This window comes from Peromyscus californicus, unplaced genomic scaffold (genome assembly GCF_007827085.1).
Source record: "Peromyscus californicus insignis strain IS unplaced genomic scaffold, ASM782708v3 Scaffold_4__1_contigs__length_199733344, whole genome shotgun sequence".
In the NCBI taxonomy this organism is placed as follows: domain Eukaryota; kingdom Metazoa; phylum Chordata; class Mammalia; order Rodentia; family Cricetidae; genus Peromyscus; species Peromyscus californicus.
In genome coordinates this window covers 191,553,509-191,571,576 of record NW_026294562.1, presented here as the reverse complement: position 1 = coordinate 191,571,576, position 18,068 = coordinate 191,553,509, and the positions used below count along the sequence as shown (strand labels likewise).

Below are 18,068 nucleotides of genomic sequence, written 5' to 3'. Positions count from 1 at the left end.
GAACAGGAGTGTGATCAATTTCTCTACTCCTGTGCAGGAGGACACTTTTGAAATTCTGTGTGATCAATTTCACTACTACTGTGCAGGAAAACACTCCCTCTCAAAATTCTGTTTGTATCTTCCCATTAGGTAAACTTTACATCACATGAACTGGGGCTCATCAGGAATTTTTTTTCATTCATGTTATCTGTGCCAAGAATAATAATCTGGTGGGGGAATTGCATTATCTATTGTGTTTACAAACATGAATCTCTTGCTATTGTGGCAATTATAAAGAGCTGGAATTTAACTTCATATATGTTTTCTATCTCCTGTGCAGGGAACCATGGAGTTTGCCTAGTTTAGCTGCCTTGAGAGACATGCATCATAGGTTTTTCACATTAGAGTTCATGGCTCCTGGGACACTGTGCCTTTCAGATCCTGAGAAACTGAGTAACTCCCTCAGGGAAGAAAGTGTTCAGGCCATTTTGTGTTTCTCTATGATCGCTTAGAAGTCAAAGAAGCATGGAAGCTTGAAAGGACAATTAGTCTGAGTCATAAATTTTGTGTACCCTGTAAAGATTGCAAATATCACTGAATCCTGGCAACTATAACTCTTTTGATCTGGGCAATTGCCACTGTACTTTGTTTCTGATAAGGGTATAAAAAGTCTGATTGTCACAGCCCCAGTCTTGCTGTGGCTCCCATAACCCAGGCCTGGTGTGATTTCTGAAAGACCCTGCCTTTCAGGCTTACACCCCCAAGCCTCAGGAAGAGAGAAACTTCAAGCACCAGGAAATGAGAAACTAAAAATCTAGTTCCAAGGGCCACCTGACTCAGCCACTACTCAATCACCCCTGTAACAATATAACAATGTAAAAAGATTTCTGTTAAGAGATATGCTCAACTGTGACTGGGATAGTTGCAGGTGTTCCAGGAAGGACCACTGTGATCTTTGTGTAAACTCCACTCCCGCCCTGATACCCCCCTTGAGGTTTACGTAACTGTACCCCCTCTGTGATCACTCTGTGATCAGACCATGTTCTTGTGAAACGAAATTGTATGAAAATTGTAATCTTATGGCTTTTATGGGTTTTTCCTTTAAAAGCACCCATGTGTCTACAGTAAGATGCGGCTCTTGCTCTTAGGAGCAGAGTTTGCCCTTCTGTACAGAAGCCAATACATTCCTTGTGCTGTTGCATCAACTGGACTGGAGTCTGGGTTCTTGGGGCGCCCACTTGAGACCCTAAACTTTGGGGTCCAACAATTTCTTATCTGTTATATCAGGTAACCATGACCCAGTAAGTAAGCATGGGCACTTACACTCCTCTTCTACCATTTGCCTATTCCAAAGAGTGCCCTTTGGTCCTCGGACTAGGCATCCTCTGAGACCTGTTTAGAAATTAGCCTCATGAGGAACCAGTGCAGATTTGATTGATTCAGAAAATATACTGAATATTGAGCCCCACAGTAAAAGTTTAAAACGATAACATTTATTGAGCTAATTGATAATTCTCATTATTTTTCCATGAGATGATGTAAATACAGCATTCAGAAATGTGACTTAATATGTTCCCTTCTTGAGGTTGATTTTATTTATTTATTTATTTATTTATTTATTTATTTACTTACTTACTTACTTACTTATAAGACAAGGTCTCACTGTGTAGCTCTGTCTGTCCTGGAACTCACAATGTAGAGCATGCTCGACTCAAACTCACAGTGGTCCCCTTCCTCTGCCTCCTGGGTGCTGAGATTAAATTCCTTTGTTACCCACATTTGGCTTATATGATGGCTTCTTAATGCTACACCTCAGAGTCTGGAAAATCACAGTATGTGTTCATGCTGTAGGAGGAGATGATGCCCCACAGTTTTATAGCTAGAAATTGTTCTACAGATTAGAACAAAATGAGAAATCATCTTTTAAATAATTGTGGTCACTCAACCATATGAGAGTCATTGACTCTAATTTTCCTTTGTCTCCTTGGTCCAGCAAAATGATATTCCCAAGATGCATGGCTAAATTGGCTTGATGTTTTTATTTGATTTTGACCCTGCTTTGTTGAATAAATAATTCTATCTTGCTCTGTCTGCTCAGAACTTACCATGTAGACAAAGTCTGATCTTGCAGGGGATCTGCCAGCCTCTGCCTCCAGAATGCAGAGATGAAAACAGTGAATCTATACAGTTGGCTCATGCACTCATATTTTAATTTCAGGACTTGACATTTTTTGGCTATTCACTTCTTTTAGGAGGATGTGCAATGCATAGACTCTACTCAGTGGGCTTTGTATATAGATTGAATGCTACAGAATTTCAGCAGTCTGTTTTCTGTATGTCAGGTTCCTTTCTTGCATTCCCCATTGCTCCTTCTCAAGATTCTAGGGAATACCACTCTGCAAGTTTCTGAGCTTTGTATGAATGAATCTCGCCTCTCACAGAGAGAAATGAAGTCCTTGTAAGAGAAAAGAGCACTGCATATTTTATTTTCTTTTCATTTTTTTTTGAGACAGGGTTTCTCCGTATAACAGTCCTGGCTGTCCTGGAACTCGCTTTGTAGACCAGGCTGGTCTAGAACTGAGATCCACGTGCCTCTGCCTCCCAAGTGCTGGCATTAAAGGTGTGCCACCATCATCTGGCAGCACTGTGTATTTTCTCTGTTCTTCATGTTTGTTGTTTGGGGAAGTAGAAGGCATCTTTCCTTTTTGCTCTATTTTAAATTACAAATCTTAAGAGTGTAAAATATTGTCATCCCACTCATCCAGTTCCATTTCCACTCTCTTTCATTGGGACATCTATTATTTTATTAAATAAAAATAAAACCCAAGAGTTGAATATTAGGGAATAAACCTGCGAGATTCACAGACTGATGTAGAGATGATCATCTGATCTCCTGTATCCACACCTCCAAGCTCCAAAAGGGCCTGTGCATCTCCTTTACCCCCTCCTGTTCCTTCTGTGTGTTCCTCTATCTCCTGCGAGTCCACAGAAAACTGTGTGTTCCACTCCTGCCAGCTGATGTGGACCTCACACTCCAAACCGAGGTCCAACTGCACTGGCAGTCTTGAAGCAACAACATAAACAAGTTTCCCACAACTTTTACTCCTTTTTTTTTTGTCTAAATAAAAGGAAAGGTTTTAACTCTGACATATTAAAATTATATACAATAAGAGCAATTGTTAGGTAAGAATTACATTCTCAATTTCCAGTTTATTTGTATTTAGCAAATTCAGAGAAAATATTCCACTATCTGTACTCTCTTGGCAAGTCCCAAGCTTTGCACATGATTTACTTTCTATAACATCTAAGGAAAACTGTAGCTATAGTTAGCTAGTTTTCAATGTCCTTGGGGTTGGTTTCTTCTGACAGAGGGTGAGACACCAAAATTTTGCTGGGTATCTGTGTATCTGTGTCACAGATGGTGACAATGGCTTTCAGTTTATTCAAAAGGTCTTTTTCTAGCCAGTTCTCTGTCATTAAACATTTTTCAAAAAATTATCTCCAACAATTGATACCTACCTATCCCTTGAAAAGTTTTTAAATAAACTTTTTTTTTCTAAAATCTGTGACTGACTGGGTGACAAAATTTTTTTGTTGTTGTTTATCAAAATAGGGTTTCTCTGTGTAGCCCTGGCTGTCCTGGAACTCACTCTGTACACCAGGCTGACCTTGAACTTAGAAATATCCACCAGCTTTGGTCTCACGAGTGCTGGGATTAAAGGCATGTTCACCACTGCCTGGCTGAGAAAGGAAATCTTTATAGCAACTGTCAACTTTATTAAAGACTGTCTATTTAATACTATAAAAAGAACTTAGCAAAAGTTGTGTAAAGTCTTCTTGGACAGAAGGGAGTATCCAACCTGTCCAGGCTGCATTGTTTGGCAGCAATCCCCCTGTCCAGCCCAGGGGTATTTTTGTTTTTTGTTTTCTTATTTTTTTCAGAGAATGCTGGGTTTTTTGGATGATTTGTTAAAAAGAATAGATAAATCGTGAGAGCAAAAGGAGTAGGACTTTCTGTTTGTTTTTGGGCTCCGCCCAGGGGAACTTTCCTCTTTCCCTGGGGCTGTATAAAGCAGTTATGAATCTATTTTCCCCTCCTTGTGCGCGTTCATTTGATGGCAGGTTTCCCTGGATGAGAGGCCCAGCCTTTTCTTTCCTCCACACTGGGACCAACCCTGACTGTGGGCAGGAATCACAGAGTGAAACACAGCAGTACTCCTGCTCCTGGTGTGGGACAGGTGGAATTTGGGGTGGGGGTTCCTCAGGGTGACCTGGCAGAGCCAAAATGATTTGGGTCCCCAACAGGAGGGCGAACAGATGTTAATCTTGGTGAAGAGAAAGTCTCATATCAGTGAAAGCTGGATATGTACAGGAAAACAACACTAATAGAAGCACACACACACACACACACACACACACACACACACACACACACACACGCACGCACACACACACACACACACACACACACACACACAGAGAGAGAGAGAGAGAGAGAGAGAGAGAGAGAGAGAGAGAGAGAGAGAGAGAGAGTAAAAACAACCAGGGGTGGCCACCCCACATTTATGCACTTGAACAGACAGGGATCCAGTGACATATCACATGGATCCCAGACACTGAATCAGCAGCCATGTCTGACCTCTTGTATGGGTCAAAACAGAACATGCTTTAACCGGGTTAACCTCCAGAGATGACAGACCAGGTGACTTTCTAATTTGTTTCCCTTTGGAGTGGAGGTGTCAGACCCTTCTGAAGCATTAGGCAGCAATTGATCAAAGGGAGTCCTGTGGACCTGGGACATCTCAAGTTGTGTACCCCCTAGGAGTCCCTTGAGCATCACACTCTTCCTCACTCCAAGGGGCTCTGAGACCCCAATGTCTTATGGTTTGTTCTCTATGATCTTGTTAAGACCTCCAGAAATGTTATGGGTCATTCACCAGAGAAGATTGGTAAGACATGGATTTAAGCCAATGGAAAGTCTTTATTAGCAGACTGGCAACTACACTGAGTGTTCAGGATCCTAGTGTAGCCCCGAGCCTTTCTCAAGGTGAGCCTTTAAGCATAAAAACTATATTCTTCATTGGCATACTTCAGTCAACAAGAACAGTTAGCTAGTGTCAGAACTATGGACACTAAAATGCAAGGCTAGTACATTTAGAGACATTCCCAGAACTATGGACTTTGGTGGATTAGGCTTTTACTTTCTTTTTGGCAGGTGGTGCTTTCTACATGGTGAGTTTCACAGCCTGAATGGTACTTCTATCATGAAGCCAGTTGTGCTAAGGTCTGGGGGCCTAATAAGTCTGGGGTCCTGTTACAGCAGCATATATGTATATGCTCTGTATTTGTGCCTGTTGCCAGTTGAGGTCAGAAAAAGACATCAGATGTCCAGAACTGAAGATACGGATTGTTGTCAGATACAATACATGTGCTGGAATTAAACCCAAGTTCTCTTCAAGACAAGGAGGTGCTGTTAACTGCTAAGCCATCTTAACCACACCAATCCATTATATTTTCTTTCACTGTCACTAGAACACCATTTCCACAACTCCTACCTCAATACCTGCAGCATACCTGGACTGTTTGCTACTGTCTGCTTCCTCTCTACCTTCCAGGTCTCTGTTCTGCTTTTCAGGTGAGTAAGTCTGGCTTATCAGTGAGCCCTGGGTACGAGAAAGAGATTCTTCAAAAGGCACCTAGATTTCTAACAGTACTGTGCTCATTAGGAAAAGGGAAAACAAAGTAGAGGATTCCAGAAATGATTCCCCAGTTGTCATGTAGTGTTAGAATACTGAAAATATTTAGAAAGAATTTTCAGTTAACATAATTTGAGTCCTACCACTTCTATTCACAGCTTAATCAATACTCAAGAGCTGACATGGAACTGAGTGATTGAGATCACAATATTCTACACCACTGAATTTCTGATTTTTTCATGGAACAAAAATGAAACAAGTCTTACAATAGAAAAAACATGAACAGAAAAATATCATGTAATGCTATTTTAATTGCTAGGATTTCACTTTACTTGAAAATTTGACACTCATGCACACAACACTCACACACTTGCAGGGTAGTTTCCCCAGGAACCATGAACAAAAGAAACTGGAAGAAAACTATTCTCTCTCACAGAAACCAGATGGCTGCAATTCTGGCATATCCAATCTCTGTATCAAGCCTGAGAGTAGGGTCCAGACATTGACCCTCCTCCTGAGATAAGTCTCCAGAAACAGCACTGTCAACAAATCCTGAAATTAAAAACTAAGAACAAACTTACAAACAAGCAACACACCCAGAGAACTGAGTATTTGAGCTAGCAGTGTGATTTCACTGCTTTTATCCCAACACTCAGAAGACATAGGCAGGCAGATCCCTGTTGAGACCAGACTTGCTATACATAGTGACTTCTGAGCTAGACAGGGCAATAGAGTGTGATACTAATTCAAGAAAGCAAAGTCAAAAGCAAACAAAACTACCAAACCAATTTGCCCATGTGTCCACAGGAAGAGAACTTGTTTTGGACCAAGAACACGAAAGACAATTAGAGAAATTTTTCTCATATAACTGAATGATCACATATATTTAAGAGTTGCTTTCTATTTTTGTTTTAGCCTAGCATTCATCTTCTAACTGTAAAAATAGTGTGGCCTGATACCCCCTAACTGCGTGCACAAAGCCTGAACTTTTCCAAATCCTAAGGTACAATATTAGAAGTTCCTCCTCCTCCCTCTGTACAAACAATTTTTTTTGTGTGAAATTCTGCTACTTGGGGAAAATTTCTTCTCTATAGGCAGGTTCGCCTATTCTCTTAGGCAAGCTTACCTGAGACATTGAAAATATATGCCACAGTGACTTGACATGTAGAATAGAAAGAAGCAAAAGGGCTTAGAAAAACTGTTAAGTGCTCAGCTTTAATTGAGGTCAAATGAGCAGCCTGCAGCCAGTGAGAGTGGAGTCCTTGAACTGGGCCACTTTGGTCCTCAAGACAGTAAAGGCAGTCATACTAGGGTACTCTGCCCCTGCCTGAAGTGCGTTCTTGCTTACATGAACCTGCCATTTGTCAAAAGGCACCTGAGATATATCTCAGATGAAGGTGGCTTCAACTTGAGACAAGGAATGACACCAATATAATTCCTCACCCTTCCCTGTTATGCATGAGTGCCCCTTCACAAACTGCTTAGGACAAATGTTAAAATGGGATATTCATAAGATTATGATACTTTGGTAACTCCAGACTTTGAGAAACAGTAGCCTACATTCCTGGAGACCTGACTTCAAGGTGTCATTAAAATCCATTAATATACAACAATAACGACAAAAAGCTTGGATATTCTAACAACAAGAAATCATAATAATGAGGGATTTACTACTGAATGTCCAAATAATCAAACAGAAAAACCTCAAAACAATGACAAATGTTAAAAATATTATGGCAAGGACATGTAAAAATCAGGTATAAATTTATTGACGTACATCTGTTTTCCATGTATGTACTATTTGTCTTATACTTGTTCCTGATGGCACAGGAAGTAAGAAAAAGGCATCAGAGTCCCATAAAGAAGTTGGAGAAGTCTCACGCTAGTAACTTAACAGCACACCTGAAAGCTCTAGAACAAAAAGAAGCAAATTCACTCTAGGAGGAATAGATGCCAGGAAATAATCAAATTGAGGGCTGAAATCAATAAAATGGAAACAAAAGAACAATACAAAGAATCAACCCAACAAATAGTCGATTCTTTGAGAAAGGAAACAAGATAGACAAGCCTATATCCAAACTAAGCAAAAGGCAAAGAACATCCAAATTAGCAAAATCAGAAATGAGAAAGGAGACATAACAACAATGAAGAAATCAAGAGAATCATTAGGTCATACTTTACAAACCTGTAGTCCACAAAATTGGAAAATTAAAAGAAATGGACAATTTTCTGGAGAGGCACCACATACCAAAATTAAATCAAGACCAAATGAACAATTTAAATAGACTTATAATCCCTAAGGAAATAGAATCAGTCATTAAAAGTCTCCAAACCAAAAAAGCCTAGGACCTGATAGTTTTATTGCAGAATTTCAAAGAAGAGCTAATACCAATATTCTTCAAATTGTTCCACACAATAAAAACAGAAGGATCATTACCAAAATCTTTTTATGAGGCTACAGTTACTCTGATACCCAAATCACACAAAGATGCAACAAAGAAAGAGAATTACAGCCAGTCTCCCTCATGAACACTGATGCAAAAATACTCAATAAAATACTGGCAAATCAAATCCAAGAACACATCAAAATTATCCACCATGATCAAGTAGGCTTCATCCCAGAGATGCAAGGATGGTTCAACATATGAAAATTGGTCAATGTAATACATTATATTAACAAATTGAAAGAACCAAAACCATATGATCATCTCATTACATGCTGAAAAAGCCTTTGACAAAATCCAACACCCTTTCATGATAAAGGTGTTGGAGAGATCAGGAATACAAGGAACATACTTAAAAATAATAAAGGCAATTTACAGCAAGGTGACAGCCAACATCAAATTAAGTGGAAAGAAACTCAAAGTGATTCCACTAAAATCAGGAATAAGACAAGGCTGTCCACTCTCCCCATACTTATTCAATATAGAACTTGAAGTTCTAACTAGAGCAATGAGACAAAAAAAGGAGATCAAGAGGATATAAGTTGGAAAGGAAAAAATCAAACTTTTACTATTTGCAGATGATATGATAGTATACAAAAGTGACTCCACAAATTCTACCAGGGAACTCCTACAACTGATAAACACCTTCAGTAATGTGGGAGGATACAAGATTAACTCAAAAAAAATCAGTAGCTCTCCTATATACAAGTGATTAATGGGCTTAGAAAGATATCAGAGAAATATCACCCTTTACAATAGCCACAAATAATATAAAATACCTTGGGATAACTCTAACTAAGCAAGTGAAAGACCTGTATGACAAGGACTTTAAGTCTCCGAAGAAAGAAATTGAAGAAGATATCAGAAAATGAAAAGATCTCCTATGCTCATGGATAGGTAGGATTAACATAGTAAAAATGGCAATCTTACCAAAAGCAATCTACATATTCAATGTAATCCCCATCAAAATCCCAACACAATTCTTCACAGAGCTTGAAAGAGCAATATTCACCTTCATACGGAAAAACAAAAAAGAAAACCCAGAAGAACTAAAACAATCCTGTACAATAAGCAACTTCTGGAGGCATCACCATGTCTGACCTCAAGGTCTACTATAGAGCTATTGCTGTGGGATGTTCTGTATAGCAAATGTGTTGCTGATTAGTCAATAAATAAAACACTGATTGGCCATTGGCTAGGCAGAAAGTATAGGCGGGACAAGGAGGAGAATAAAGCTGGGAAGTGGAAGGCTGAGTCAGAGAGACACTGCCAGCCGCCACGATGACAAGCAGCATGTGAAGATGCTGGTAAGCCACAAGCCATGTGGCAAGGTATAGATTAATGGAAATGTATTAATTTAAGCTGTAAGAACAGTTAGCAAGAAGCCTGCCACGGCCATACAGTTTGTAACCGATATAAGTCTCTGTGTTTACTTGGTTGGGTCTGAGCGACTGTGGGACTGGCAGGTGAGAGAGATTTTCCCTGACCATGGACCAGGCAGGAAAACTCTAGCTACAAGCTATAGTAATAAAAACAGCTTCATATTGGCATAAAGCCTAATGGAATCAAATTGATGATCCTCACATGAATCCACACACTCATGAACACTTGACATTTTACAAAGAAGCCAAAACTGTACAATGGAAAAAAGAAAGCATCTTCAACAAATGGTGCTGGCATAACTGGATGTCAATATGTAAAAGATTACAAATAGATCCATATCTATCGCCATGCACAAAACTCAAGTCCAAGTGGATCAAAGACCTCAACATAAATCCAGTTACACTGAACCTGATAGAAGAGAAAGTAGGAAGTAGCTTTGAATGGCTTTGCATTGGCACAGGAGACCACTTCCTAAATATAACACCAGTAGCACAGACACTGACAGCAACAATTAATAAATGAGAACTCCTGAGAAGCTTCTATAAGGCTGAGGACATGGTAAGTGAGACAAAACAACAGCCTATAGAATTGGAAAACATCTTCACCAACTCCACATCTGATAGAGGGCTTGATCTCTAAAATATATAAAGAATTCAAGAAACTGGACATCAAAATACCAAACAATCCAATTAAAAAAATGGGCTACAGAACTAAACAGAGAATTCTCAACAGAAGAATCTCAAATGGCTGAAAAACATTTAAGGAATTGCTCAATATCCTTAGTCATCAGGGAAATGAAAATCAAAATGACTCAGATACCATCTTACACACCTGTCAGAATGGCTAAGATCAAAAACACTGATGACAGCTTGTGCTGAAGAGGATTAAGAGCAAGGGGAACACTCTTCCACTGTTGGTGGGAGTGCAAACTTGTACAGCCACTTTGGAAATCAGTGTGGTGGTTTTTCAGGAAGTTGGGAATCAATCTACCTCAAGACCCTGTTATACCACTCTTGGGTATATACCCAAGGAATGTCAAATCATATTACAAGGACACTTGCTCAATTCTGTTCATAGCAGCATTATTCATAATAGTCATAGCCTAGAAACAACCTAGATGCCACTCAACTGAAGAATGGATAAAGAAAATGTGGTACATATGCACAATGGAGTACTACACAACAGTAAAAAACAATGACATCATGAGATTTGCAGGCAAATGAATGGAACTAGAAAATATCATCCTGAGTGAGGTAACACAGACTTAGAAATACAGACATGGTATGTACTCACTCACAAGTGGATACTAGTTGTAAAGTGGAGGATAACCAGACCACAACACACAGCTCCAGAGGGGCTAGCTAACAGGGAGGACCCCTGAGAGATTCATGAATTGCCCTGGGAAGGGGAAATACATGAGACATCCATGATTAAACTGGGATGAGGGGTGGCAATAGCAGGCAGAAGATGAGGGAAGAGAACATGAGGGAACGGGATGATCAAGCTGGAACATGAAAGGTGTGGGAGAGCAATGAAAGAGACACCATGATAGAGGGAGACATCATGGGGATAGGGAGAGACTGGGTGCTGAGGAGATTCACAGGAATCCACAAGGATGACCCCAGCTGAGACTACTGACAATGGTGGAAGAGGTACCTGAACTGGCTTACCCCAGTGATCAGATTGGTGAATGCCCTGACTATCATCAAGGAGCCTTTGTCCAATGACTAATGGAAGCAGATGCAGGAAGCCACAGCTGGGCACTGGGCCAAGCTCCAGGAGTCCATTGAAGAATGAGAAGAGGGATTCTATGTGCAAGGGACATTGAGGTCATGACTGGGAAATCTACAAAGACAGCCAAGTCAGGCTAATGGGAAGTCATGAACTTTAGACCAACAGCTGTGAATCCCTCATGGGTCTCAACTAGGCCCTCTGCATGGATGAGACAGTTGGTACCTTGGTCTACTTGGGGGGTGCCTTGGCAGTGGGATCAGGATCCATTCCTGATATATTAGCTGGCTATGGAGCCCACTACATACTGGGGGACACCTTGCACAACCTTGGTGCAGGGGGAGTGGCTTGGACCTGTGTCAACTGAATGTGCCAGGCTCTGCTGAGTCCCCATGGGAGGTCTTGTCTTGTCAGAAGAGGGAATGGGGGTGCTTTGGGGGAAAAGTCTGGGGGCTGGAGGAGGGAGAAGAAGAATACTGTGATTGGTATGTAAAATGAATAAAAAATTCTTAATAAACAGTATTTTACAGTACAAAAAATTAAGCCATGTAAAGATGGAAATCACACAATGATTCTGGATTATGTTGTCTTGGGATTTTTAACTGAAGAGAGACATTTGATTTTGAAGTCTTCTGAATGTATTTTAAGGTATCTTGACTTCAAAATTTGAATCTAAGGATATGTTACTTTGGAAAGAGGTTCTGATTTTGTTACCAAGATAAGAACCTATGGATTGCTTCCAGGCTAATATGGTGTAATCAAGCAAGAGCCCCTGAAAGGTTAATATAGCCTCACAGACTATTACAGCCAAGATTTAATTATAATTCTTAATTTTCTCAGGATACCCATAAGATTGCCAGGACCCCAATCAGCAGAAAGTAGTATGAGAAGCTATGCCCAAATTCCCAAAATATTGTTAATAAATGTTTATTTTAATTTGAAGGGGGTTGATTATAAATGCAATCTCTTCCTAAAGAAGAAAAGGGATATTATAGATATGATAGGATGAAAGGGTAGATTATTGAATCTAATTTTAAAAGTAACAACTTGTTTAATATGTTTTACATTGCTATGGATTTTAGTTTATTGATACAAATTTAAAATGAATTTTGTTATACTGTATATGTAGTTCTACTCTTGTCTAAGGTATTGTTTTTTCAATTCATTTAAAATTTTAATACATAGTTAAGAAATACAGATTAATAGTCATCTAAGATAATCAAACTTATAATCATGTTAGTTAAGTTTTTAGGTATATAAAGGTATATTTCAGATAGTAGGTAAACGTCAAACACTTCAAAGACCTTCAGAATATGGCATTATGTTTTTGAGAACTTAGACTTTTCCAGACAATGAGACATATCTGCTCCTGGCAGCACCAATTACTTCAAAGAAGCTGATGGGCATTGAAGAAACTCCATATGGAGTTTGCTTTCTTTATGGCAAAATTAGCCATTTGGGTAAGAAACTGCTCTTGCCTTGACTGTTTGACAGTATACTGTATAAACTGGACATACAGGGCTCATAGAAAAATGACCACTGGATTTTGCCAAAACAAGGCAAATTGGTCCTTCAGGTTCCTGGTTCACAGAAGAGACTGCCAGATATTCTTCAGGACACAGGGAGAAATGACTGAGAAACTCTAGGCCTATAGACTGAAGATGAATGCCCCAGCATTGCAGAGGAATTTTGGGTTACTATCCAGACATCCAACTGTCTCTATCATTTCTAGAACTTTGGAAGTTGCATATAAAGCACTTTCTGTTTACTTAGATAATATTATATCCTTCTGTTTTTTTTTTTTTTTTTTTGGTTTTTCGAGACAGGGTTTCTCTGTGTAGCTTTGCGCCTTTCCTGGAACTCACTTTGGAGACCAGGCTGGCCTCGAACTCACAGAGATCCGCCTGGCTCTGCCTCCCGAGTGCTGGGATTAAAGGCGTGCGCCACCATCGCCCGGCTCCTTCTGTTGTTTTTAATACAGTTGAAGACTAGATAGTTATAATTTTCCTTGGTAATGATAAAAGATAAATTAGATATAAAACTTTAGACTTAGAAATATAGGATAGATGATAAAATATTTTCTTTAATTTTTCCAAATACAAATAGATTAGATATTGTAGCTGTAATTCTTGCTTAATAACTGTTTATTATACATAATTTTACTATATTAAAGCTAAAACCTTCCTTTTTGATTAGACAGAAAAGTGGAAGTGCTGTGGAATTTCTTTCTGTGTGCTATATATGCTACGTATGCTATATGGTGAGGCACAATAAGGTTAGGCAGTACATTTGAGCTGGAGAGAGGAGACCCTAGCCTGCTGCCAAAGGAGGGACAAGGTGCCAGTAGGCTGGTAACATCACAGCCATGTGGCACCATATACATTATAGAAATGGGTTAAATTAAGTTGAAAGAGCTAGCTAATATAAGCTGACTCATAGGCCTTATAGTATGTAAGTAATTTAAGTCTCTGTGTGTTTACTTTGGACCTAGTGGTTGTGGGACTGGACAGGACACAGGAAAACTTCTGACTACAGTTGGATCTAGCAGAGATGTGAAAACTCCCCATGGTTATAGAGTGCTTTTTGGTAAGCCTGGGAATGTCACCACTAAGCACTGCAATAGGGATAACTGCTCTTCAGGTCCTTTGAACTCCCAGGTCAGAGGATATTTGGGGCTGGAAAACAGGCAGTAGGAACTGGGCAAGGATTGTGATCAGTTTCTCTATTGCTGCTCATAAGGATGCCACCTCTCACATTTCTGGTGAACCTCCCATCAACACAGGGCAAACTTGGTTTTTATTTCGAAGCTGTTTACATGCAGCACTTGGCTGTGAATATCTGGTAGGAGGGTCAATGTCTAGACCCTACTGACAGGAATTTTTACAGAAAACAGATGTAGGAGGACTGTAGCATTGTGGTTTCTGTGTGTTAAATATTTTTCTTTTACTATTTTTATACATTCTCTGGATTCCTTTCCAAACCTCTAGGCATGTGTGTGTGTGCTTTGTTCAAATGAGTCTGACATCTCACACAGTAAGCAAATTACATGAGGGAAAAAAGGACATTTTTATGATGTTCTCTAAACTTAGTGTCTGTCTTTTTTGTTTTGGGAGGTGTTAGATCATTCTCTTATTTTTGTTTCATGATAAGTTCAGGAATTCAATGGTGTGTAATACTGTTACCTGATAACAGTGTTCTATTTATGCCCTTGAGTTTGACGTCTGTGATTGAAAATGTTACTCAAGTTATGCCAAATCAAATGCTCCCTGAATATTTTCAGTATGCTGACATTGTATGACTGTTGGAGAATCACTTTTAGAAAACTTTGTTTCATTTTCTCTTTATCCTAACTGAGTTAAAGTATTGTGTTAGAAATCTTGGTACTTCTTAAGAAAATCTCCATATGCAGGACTCACACCACTGGGTTGGTCTTGCTCACCAGGGAGAAGAACCCTGGAACGTGTAGACAAAGGAGACAGTAGCAAAGGATATAGCTGTGTTGGAGAGATTGACAAACAGATGGCAAGAGGGGCAAGTGAAAGTAAAAATGGGGCATGAAATCCACTTTATCACATTCTATTTCACTAGAAATCATACTGTAGAATTCCATTGGTAAAAATCTCCTCAGGGTTATGCTGCTCTATGTCCCAGAAGATGTCCTCTGTAATAACTAATACAAGAAGAAAATATCATTTTGACTGTATATCAGTAAGGATATACCTTTTCCAATCATATTGCTGCTCCTTTCTTCATTGCAGAACAAAATGGTTTCATTATTGTCATTTTAATGTCTAGTAAATTGATGCCTCTGTTTTACTCCTGCTGTCAGAATTTTGGAGCATTTTGTAATTATTTGATATTCAATTTCTTTTATGATTAATTCCTCCATTTCTTAAAATTATGCCAGCAAAATTTTGAAAACTATTGCTTAGTATCTCTGTAAAATAGTAAACTCTGTCTACATAGTCTTTGCATTGATATTTCCTACTTTCTGGCTTCATGACTTTTCCACAGCAGATAGTCACCACTTGATAGGCAGGCTCTGGCCATTAGCATCCAGTCACTTGGAGGCAGAGCCTCCAATGAAAGGCTTTCTAATAATATTATTGTAGAAGCAGCCATTGGGCCATACTGATTACATGCTGGTTTTAGCTCCTTGAGCTGTTTAAAGGGGATTGGAACATGCTTTTGAGTGATATTTCCCTGAGCACCTGGCTGCTCTATTACAGAGAACATCAGAAACCCTTCTAATTCTTCCCCTCAACTAGCTGCTTCCTGTGTGCTTGCCTGAAGGGGAGATGCAGCATTAACAGTGAGGGTTTGTAACGCTCCAGGGGATTTTTGTGTTAGGATACTTACAGGTAACCTTTCCATACTAATAGATGCCTCCCCAGGTGAGTCTGATCTTACCCTCACTGAAGAAAGATGAAGTGCTTTTCTGACAGGGAGAGATCTGAAGAGCTTCCAGTTTTTGCATAAGTGAAATTATTCAACTTTTTAACCCCTTCAGTTCCTCTCTTGTCTCATTCCAAGACTTCTTTTCTTAAATCAGTTTCACGGTCAAATGAAAACTGATTTTGATTGTACTGTGTTGTAATGGCATCTCCTGATGGAGCAGAGGGTTTTGTTTCATCCACATCTGTCTCAGAGAAAATTCCTTCTGGCATTTTGGAACTTGATTATAAGCTGTCTTGAATTAATGTCCACAATCCAAAGGCTTCTACAGTAATCTTTTCTGGCCCATTTTCTTCATAGTATGTTTTCATTTTTGCCCCTATTCTCTTCCAATATTCTGCATTCAAAGTCCTATAATAAAAAAACCAAAGACACAATTCCTCTATAGACTCCAAAAATCTCCATACCTGTTATAATTTCACCTTAACTCCTCTATTTTTTATCTTTCTATAAATGAATCTTCAAAGATTTGCTTACTATTTTCATGCCCCACTTTAACACTAAGGAAATTCTACTCTTATAAATTTCTTCTTACACTATTTTTCTGTATATAGAAATTAAGAGGGAGAGAGAGAGAGAGAGAGAGAGAGAGAGAGAGAGAGAGAGAGAAACCTAGATAGAAAGAATATATGCCTAACTGGACTCCTGAGAATAAAATATCATTGCCTTTATTTTTCCATTCCTTATTGTCATGCCTTATACTTGCAACATCCTCTTTCTCCTTTCACCAAGTCTCTGGGTCTCTTATTCCTTGGTGCCATTTGTGGGAGACCAGCTCCTACTTTTTCCCCAGGGTACTCTTGATAAGAGATTTTAGATAGAAATATAGAGGGGAGAGAGACAGATAAAAACACATTTTAGCCTCTGGAGGGCCTGGGTCCTTATCCATTAGCTCTCTATGTTTCTTCTAAAGGGCTTTTTATAAATTGATTATCTAAAGAATAATGAGGCCAAACTTTATTGCACAGACAATTTTAGGGCCTTTCAAATCAGGTACCATATGTAAAGGCTTGAGATTTTCTAGGAGGCATCCCAAGGGGGTATGGGAGGGTATGGAGTGCAGAGTTCCCATGGATGAGAGGTGAAGGAAATAATCACTGCAGCCTGAAATCTCAAGCGTCCTCTGGACTCAGGGAGGACTGCACAGGGACCAAGCCATTCAGAGGATCATCACCCAACTCAACAGAGGTCCAGCTTAGCCTGGCTAAGCCAATGGAAATACTTGGGTGCCTCATACCAGGGCTTCTGTAGAAGTGAGAGGGTGAGAGAAAACCGATCTCTCAGGGGAAGGAATCATCCAGAGGAAGGGCTGAAAAAGGGAGACCTGTGTGGCTCCTTTTGTGGGAAGATGGGAGAGCACAGGAAGGGATGCTTATAACTGCCTGATTACAGCTCTGAGGATGGGGAGGTGTGGTCAAATGAAGAGGGCCAGCTGTAGCTTTAAAGACCATGTCTGGGGGTACCTCCATTTCCAAGAGTACTAGATGAGTGCCAGACACTCAGTGGTTACTTCCTCAGACTCAGGGAAACATTTATACTGACCAAAAAGGGAACTCACCTACTTGCTGCTGTTGGATGGAATGCTGAGCGATTTGTTAGCTGGAAGTTTGGTCCATTGCAGATGGACTGGAGATAAGTGATAGAGTCCTAGTGTGGCTCAGACCACAAGGGGAGAGCACAGGCACCAAGGGAGTCTATCCAGGGTTTTGGCACCAACAATGTAGGTGAATTTGTTACAACTCTGTGGGTTTGGTCCTAGGTTTCGGCACGAAAATGTTGAGTTCTGCAACTGTGGTAAAGGTATCCTGAACACCTGGGGAGTCAGGAAATACCTTGAGCTGCTTAGGACAGCTCTGATGGCTGGAGCTGCCAGGACAGTTCAGCCATGGAGGGCAAGGTATACCAGACACCTTGAGCTGCTCAGAACAGATCTGCCCTGGAGGTGTCCCAGACACCTGGAGCTGCTTAGAAAAGCTCTGATGGCTGGAGCTGCAAAGAGACAGCTCAGCCCTGTAAGAGAAGTTTTTCTGACAACTTGGGAGATTCAGGCCTGGAACTGCTTCAGCAGGGAAGGGTATCTTGATTGTTTGGGAGAGTCACACTATACCTGCTATGGTGGGGTATGGTCTCCCCTCAGGATATAGCAATCCTGCTCCTCTCCTGGAAAACTGCTACAGCTGAGCTTTGCTCAGCCCTCACTTAAAGGGGTTTCCTAGCAGAGCTCTGCTTCTCCCACCTAAGAAATTGCAGAAATATAGCAATCTCCTCCGGCTCTGGAGAAAAGTGTTATTTTTTTCAGCTCTTTCAGCTCCTCCTTGCTTTGTCCACTGAGAGACATCTTAGCAAGGATCTTCTCTATGCCAGTGAATGAAGATCTTCA

At 40.0% G+C, this 18,068-nt stretch overlaps 1 protein-coding gene across 1 annotated transcript in view; it reads right to left on the bottom strand.

Moving 5' to 3' along the window:
• The window catches only part of LOC128125424 (zinc finger protein 420-like), a 337,518-nt gene that overhangs the window by 241,730 nt on the left and 77,720 nt on the right, over nucleotides 1-18,068 (bottom strand). The gene's annotated exons all lie outside the window — the stretch shown is intronic.